The sequence below is a fragment of the Taurulus bubalis genome (assembly GCF_910589615.1).
Source record: "Taurulus bubalis genome assembly, chromosome: 7".
Classification (NCBI taxonomy): domain Eukaryota; kingdom Metazoa; phylum Chordata; class Actinopteri; order Perciformes; family Cottidae; genus Taurulus; species Taurulus bubalis.
The window spans coordinates 26,679,707-26,687,207 of record NC_136595.1 but is presented as its reverse complement, the minus strand read 5'-3'; positions in this window follow the sequence as shown (position 1 = coordinate 26,687,207).

Sequence of the window (7,501 nt, the reverse complement as noted above, 5' to 3'; positions counted from 1 at the left end):
AATAGTTAGTAGATTTGCATGTGAGTTGTGGGCTTGATTATGACTTCAATGCACACTTGTCTTGGCAGATGTATTTACACACCTGCACTTATATCTGTCGCCGGACTTTTTCTAGAGGAATGTTAGAAAGAAAACCTGTTGCTTTTTCCCTCTTCTGTGATGACACACTCTGCTGCTCCTCTAATGCAGTGATGGATTGCAGATGACAGAGTCTGTCACCCACCTGCATATATCTACAACACGGATTGATGGATGGAAAGTGCGGTTCACCCCCGGCCCCAGACAAGAAGACGGATCCCTTATTTATTTATCTGAAGTTACTGATGATGTAATGCATTTAACAGTCACTTGTTTAAGTGTGCAATTCTCCCCGGGGGTGAACCTGAGATCAGTTTCTAAGATTAAAAGCCAGGATAGGCATGCAACATTCACAAACACATCCAGTGTTTTATGTCCCAATCACTGCTGTAGTTTGTGAGCCATGTTTTCCATCTGAGGACGGAGAAAACACACATCTGCAGTGTAGCTGGGGAATGACGCGAGTCTCTGGTTCAATAGCTGTTGGAATATTTAGATAAAGTAATGGATAACAGTTGGAATAGTTAGCTAAAGTAATGGATAACAGTTGGAATAGTTAGCTAAAGTAATGGATAACAGTTGGTATAGTTAGCTAAAGTAATGGATAACAGTTGGAATAGTTAGCTAAAGTAATGGATAACAGTTGGAATAGTTAGCTAAAGTAATGGATAACAGTTGGAATAGTTAGCTAAAGTAATGGATAACAGTTGGAATAGTTAGCTAAAGTAATGGATAACAGTTGGTATAGTTAGCTAAAGTAATGGATAACAGTTGGATTAGTTAGTTAAAGTAATGGATAACAGTTGGTATAGTTAGCTAAAGTAATGGATAACAGTTGGTATAGTTAGCTAAAGTAATGGATAACAGTTGGAATAGTTAGCTAAAGTAATGGATAACAGTTGTAATAGTTAGCTAAAGTAATGGATAACAGTTGGAATAGTTAGCTAAAGTAATGGATAACAGTTGGATTAGTTAGTTAAAGTAAAGGTTAACAGTTGGAATAGTTAGCTAAAGTAATATATAACAGGTAGAATAGTTAGCTAAAGTAATGGATAACAGTTGAAATAGTTAGCTACAGTAATGAATAACAGTTGTAATAGTTAATTAAAGTATTGAATAACAGTTGTAATAGTTAATTAAAGTATTGCATAACAGTTGTAATAGTTAGCTAAAGTAATGGATAACAGTTGGAATAGTTAGCTATAGTAATATATAACAGTTGGAATAGTTAGCTATAGTAATACTGTACATAAAGTAAGTATACTGCTTACCAGGCATGTACCACTGTACATATATATATATATATATATATATATATATATATATATATATATATATATATATATATATATATATATATATATATGTTTGTGTGTGTGTGTGTGTGTGTGTGTGTGTGTGTGTGTGTGTCTGTGTGTGTGTGTGTGGAATATTGACATAATACAGTGAATGAAAACTATAGTGTTTTACTTTATTGGCCATGAGGCTAAACAAGGTTAAATGAAAACCAGTTTCTCCAGAATCTCTCTCCAATTTATCAGATTATTTACGACACACGTCAAACCAACGCACCACGTCGCCACTTTCAACTTTATTCATCCCTTCAGAGAATTCTTTTTTTTATTTTACAGCTCAGATTGCAACATAAAAGCAAAAGAATGCAAAAAGCACACTGTGCAACTTTAAAAAAAACATGTGTGTGTGTGTGTGTGTGTGTGTGTGTGTGTGTGTGTGTGTGTGTGTGTGTGTGTGTGTGTGTGTGTGTGTCTGTGTGTGTGTGTGTGCAGCACCTGCAGGGCACTGGCAGGTCAGACTGACAGGTTGATAGGAACAATGCATACAGTCTGTGCCCAGAGGCTTCAACAGAACTCCACGTCACATACGGCTGCTGTCAGATCTCGGCTCCGCTTCCAGACACGACCCACGGTGAAAAAAACAGTTTCATTACATCCATTTTATTCCGCCATGCACGCCATATCTTGTAATCAGTGTTCAATTTTCCGTGCAGTCGGTACTTAAACGATCGGGTTTTAATTGCATGAAATCGTCTCGGCTTGACTGCGTCTGTGTGAGAAGAATGTCGATCCGTATTCGTCCTGATTCGCTTCGCCTTCCTGCGTCTGAAGGCCCCCGAAATGCCACGGGAGTTCATTCTCTGCAAAAAAAAATTGTTGTTTATCACAGAAGTCAATCTTGACATGCCAGAAAGTGAGTGACAGGCTTGTATACGCAGCCTTTAAAAGCTTGGGGGGAGGATATGTGATAAGGCTGCTACCAAATCAATTTGTGTGCGTGTGTGTGTGTGTGTGTGCGTGTGTGTGTGTGTGTGTGTGTGTGTGTGTGTGTGTGTGTGTTGCAAATCTGTGTTGATTGGCTGCAGTTACTTTTCTTTTTTTTAGGCAGTTATTTTCCCCCTGACAGTTCTAATGAACTGAACAGAATCTGGTAAAAGGTTTCACAACTGATTATCTCTTGAGTGACAAACCGATTTAAATCTGACAGAGCTTAACAACCCAATCTATCAACTCCATACTGGTGTGTGTGTGTGTTTATGTGTGTGTGTGTGTGTGCGTGTGTGTGTGTGCACGACCCGTACCTGTGTTTGTGAATGTGTCTTGGCTTTCCGCTAATCTTTTCTGATGTGATTGCACAGATAAGTGGAATGAGCGTCAGGTCCACGTGACCGCGTCTCGTTTCCGCTCGCATGCCAGACGTCACACGCCATCAGGGTCTCGGGGGGTGAAGCGTTGAGGTGCGGCATCAGAAGAGACAACGAGAGATCACGGCCTGCAGCTCGGCCTCTTTGTGGATCTCAGACTCCAGCGGCGGGTTTCGGGGAGCCAATGTCAAGGCGTTACTACCCCTCAGTGGTGGAAGTTATAGCCTCGGATGCAACACGTGGAAACACTGCCTCGTCCCTGTCTGAGATGTGTTGACAATTCGGGTGGAGCTCTACTTTGTGTTCCTTTTTAAAAAGACATTTTTATATACAGTGTAATATCTACTGTCAGATGAACTCACTGACACCACCCTCATGCTGCAGAACATTTAACAGGATATTGCAGTTGCCAAAACCACTAACTATTATTTTTTCACCCCCAGGACTATTTCTTTTCTTTCTTCTTACCGGTCACTTAAACTTTAACAAACACTTACATTAACGTCATCTGTTTGTCTGAGCACTTTATCTTCTACTTGATTTAAATATCATTGCACTGTCGTTGTCGTTGATTGTTGATTGTCTCGTCTAACGTCTCGTCTCTAAAGAAAAGAATAGAAAAATTCCTCGTTTGTGTAAACATTCCTGGCAAATAAACGGTTTCTGATTTCTGATTATCAATCCATTGAGAAGGTCTGCTACACACACGCCTTTTTTTAAATAAATAATTACACTGTGTTATCTGTATTTCACATTATTAAAAACTAAAAGCTTGTGTACCTTGTTTGCCAAACACCGACAGTTAAATACCACACTCAATTATCAATCACCTGTACCCAGAATGCATCTGTGGAAACGGCTGTTACCATTTAGATCGCTTATAAACCGAGGTGTGAAAGGTGTACCTGGCATTCAGGTTGTGACACAATGGAGAGAGTTGTGGAAGAGATGTTGTGTTTACAGTACAATACAGTACAAATGTTCAGCTATAGTTCTGAAAAGGCCCAACAACTCTAGATACGTGCTTCATACGTTAGATGCATTTAGGATGTTGCGTGTGTAGGTTTTTGTTTCTTGCATGTGGAGTTTCGACAAAGATGGAAAGACTGTATTTCACACTGCTGGTTATATAAATGTGGATATGGTTCCAATATTCTTTCATACAATTGAGCTGTCAATGTTTTAGTGCACATCCATCACTCACTTCATCCATAATAATAATAATGAAGTGTATCCCATGAAGTCTGACACAGCTTTATGAGACTTTATATCAGACTTTATGGGATATACTTCATCATTATTATTATTTTTTCTATTGGAGAAACTGATCTAATTCACACCACATCCCTAACCGGACTTGGACCTGGAACCAATAACGTCTGCATGCTGGGGAATGGAGCGTGTTTTGCTATTTTTTACCCTTTTGGACATTTCAGATTGTTCACACTTGCCCTTAAAATGTCAGCAGCTTCACCGCAACTTCACCGCAACAGCTGCACAGCAACCGTGCTCCAGGTGCAGGTTCCCCGTCTGGCGCTGGGTCGGTCGGTTGTTGGGTCGGTTGTTGGGCGTGTGTGTGTGTTGTGTGTTCGAGGATGCCAAGGTATTTCCTGGCAGTGCACGAGAGCTCTGCCGGCAGCTCGTCCAGCGGCCTCTGAGGAAATTAAAGGTTCCTGCCATGTGTGGCTCAATTTGTTTCAGATGTTTTCTGAAGGTCTGAGGAATTCGTCTCATAAATCCATTTTTTAATGACTTGGCTGCTTCACACATTACAGATATCTGCTGATATCTGTCTGACCTTTCTGGATTGAAGGAAGGGGGGGGGGAAACATACATGTAATTACTTATTTAGTACAACAGAGGGCGCTGTTGCTCAGTTATCCTGAATAACACTGACCACCTTTTAATAGTGATGGTCTTCATTTTTGTTTCTCATCCTGCAATTTACACTTTGTAAAACCTGATGAGTAAAGTTAAATCAGATAGCTTAAGGATACCGATTGCCTTGAACCATTTAAGTCAAATAACTAAAATCCTTTTAGTGGAAAAAAAATCTTAAATGGAGTACTCCTAACTCAAGTATTTATTGTATACTTGTATACTTAAGTAAATAAATGACTAGTACTAACTCCATTATTTATATTGAACTTAAAACATATGCATTATTTAAACTTATTTGTAATGTTTGGATGAACTCAGATGCAATGAATTTATTTGAACCAATATGATTTTTTGACCACAACATTACACATAGGGCTGAGCGGTATACCGGTTTCGCTATAATTTTTCATATACGTCATACCCGTAACAACTGTTGGTGCTCTTCGGCAGGCAGAAACATTTATTTTTCACCGCTGAAGGCGCAGCAGTCGGAACTACTTACGTGTCACGGTTATAAATGTAGTCATGGTTATAAGTTTAGTCATGGTTAAAACTTTAGTCATGGCTATAACTTCAGTCATGGTTATAACTTTAGTCATGGTTATAAGTTTAGTCATGGTTATGGTTATAAGTTTAGTCATGGTTAAAACTTTAGTCATGGCTATAACTTTAGTCATGGTTATAACTTTAGTCGTGGTTATAACTTTAGTCATGGTCATAAGTTTAGTCATGGTTATGGTTATAAGTTTAGTCATGGTTAAAACTTTAGTCATGGCTATAACTTTAGTCATGGTTATAACTTTAGTCATGGTTATAAGTTTAGTCATGGTTATGGTTATAAGTTTAGTCATGATTATAAGTTTAGTCATGGTTAAAACTTTAGTCATGGTTGTAACTTTAATCGTGGTTATAACTTTAGTCATGTTATACCTCTTATAACTTTAGTCATGGTTGCAACTTTAGTCATGGTTGCAACTTTAGTCATGTTTAAAACTTTAGTCATGGTTATAACTTTAGTCATGGTTGTAACTTTAGTCATGGTTATAACTTTAGTCATGGTTATAACTTTAGTCATGTTATACTTTAGTCATGGTTAAAACTTTAGTCATGGTTGTAACTTTAGTCATGGTTGTAACTTTAGTCATGGTTATAACTTTAGTCATGGTTGTAACTTTAGTCATGGTTATAACTTTAGTCATGTTATAACTCTTATAACTTTAGTCATGGTTATAACTTTAGTCATGGTTTTAACTTTAGTCATGTTATAACTTTAGTCATGTTATAACTTTAGTCATGGTTATAACTTTAGTCATGGTTAAAACTTTAGTCATGGTTGTAACTTTAGTCATGGTTATAACTTTAGTCATGGTTACAACTTTAGTCATGGTTAAAACTTTAATCATGGTTGTAACTTTAGTCATGGTTATAACTTTAGTCATGTTTAAAGCTTTACTCATGGTTATAACTTTAGTCTTGTTATAACTCTTATAACTTTAGTCATGGTTATAACTTTAGTCATGTTATAACTCTTATAACTTTAGTCATGGTTGTAACTTTAGTCATGGTTATAACTTTAGTCATGTTATAACTCTTATAACTTTAGTCATGGTTATAACTTTAGTCATGGTTATAACTTTAGTCATGGTTACAACTTTAGTCATGGTTAAAACTTTAGTCATGGTTGTAACTTTAGTCGTGGTTATAACTTTAGTCATGTTTAAAGCTTTAGTCATGGTTATAACTTTAGTCATGTTATAACTCTTATAACTTTAGTCATGGTTATAACTTTAGTCATGTTATAACTCTTATAACTTTAGTCATGGTTATAACTTTAGTCATGGTTATAACTGTAGTCATGGTTAAAACTTTATAACAACAATTAATAACCCACAATTAACACTCTTTAACAGGTAAAATACCGCGACACAACAGTTTGTGACACATAAACAATTTGTAACACTAATAATTGTACATTTATAAAATGATACTGTCGAACTGCATGCTGGGTAGAGCTCGCCCACTATCACAACAAGAAGATACTCCGTCGCAGGAAGAGACAGACCCCTGCGGTCTGCTGGTTACGATAACGGTGTTATCGAATAGTACAGTATTTCTCAGTAACTTTTAAAAAATCAAAGTGAAAAAAACGTCAAAAAATGTACATTTACAGACACCTGTCTTAACGACAGATCAAGGATCAGCTAAGTTTTCGAACACATCCACTGTCTATAAAATCGAGTTCGATCAAATGAGTTAATACAACTCATTTGATACACATAACACATCACCTGAAAGTCTACCAGAAGTTGATCAAACTCCAAATGACTGAGTTTTTGAGGCTGCAGTTTACTTACGAGTTCATGTTAGTTTATCACTCAAGTAACTACAACTTTCTATGTCATTTAAGTTGGGTTAGCTTACTTCTTTTATTAAGATGATAGGTTTTACAGTGCACTTTTGCTCAAGTTTCCAGCTCCATTGAAATAATGCATTAGAAACATTATTTGTTTTATTAAAAATCTCCCGTCTCCGTCTTGAATACACTGCATACATATGAATCTGTCCTACGGCGGGACCGGGGAGGACTTTCTAAATTTACCCCTCAGTCGTTTCCTCTGAGCTATGATTAGCTTTGTTGCCGTTGATTGCAGACACAATATGTTGTGTTCTCCTGCGGACCGACTGCTCTATTAAAGGGACGCTTGGTGGTCATTTGTGTATCAGTTACTCCCCCTGGTGTTACCTTGAATTCTCAAAGAAAACAACAGGAAAACTACGTCAAAACATCCGTTTGCTCTCACACAACCAGAATCCAGTCATTGATCTACTACTTAAAACACGTTGCACGAGTAGTGCGTCAGACATAGAGTAGTGAGGACACAG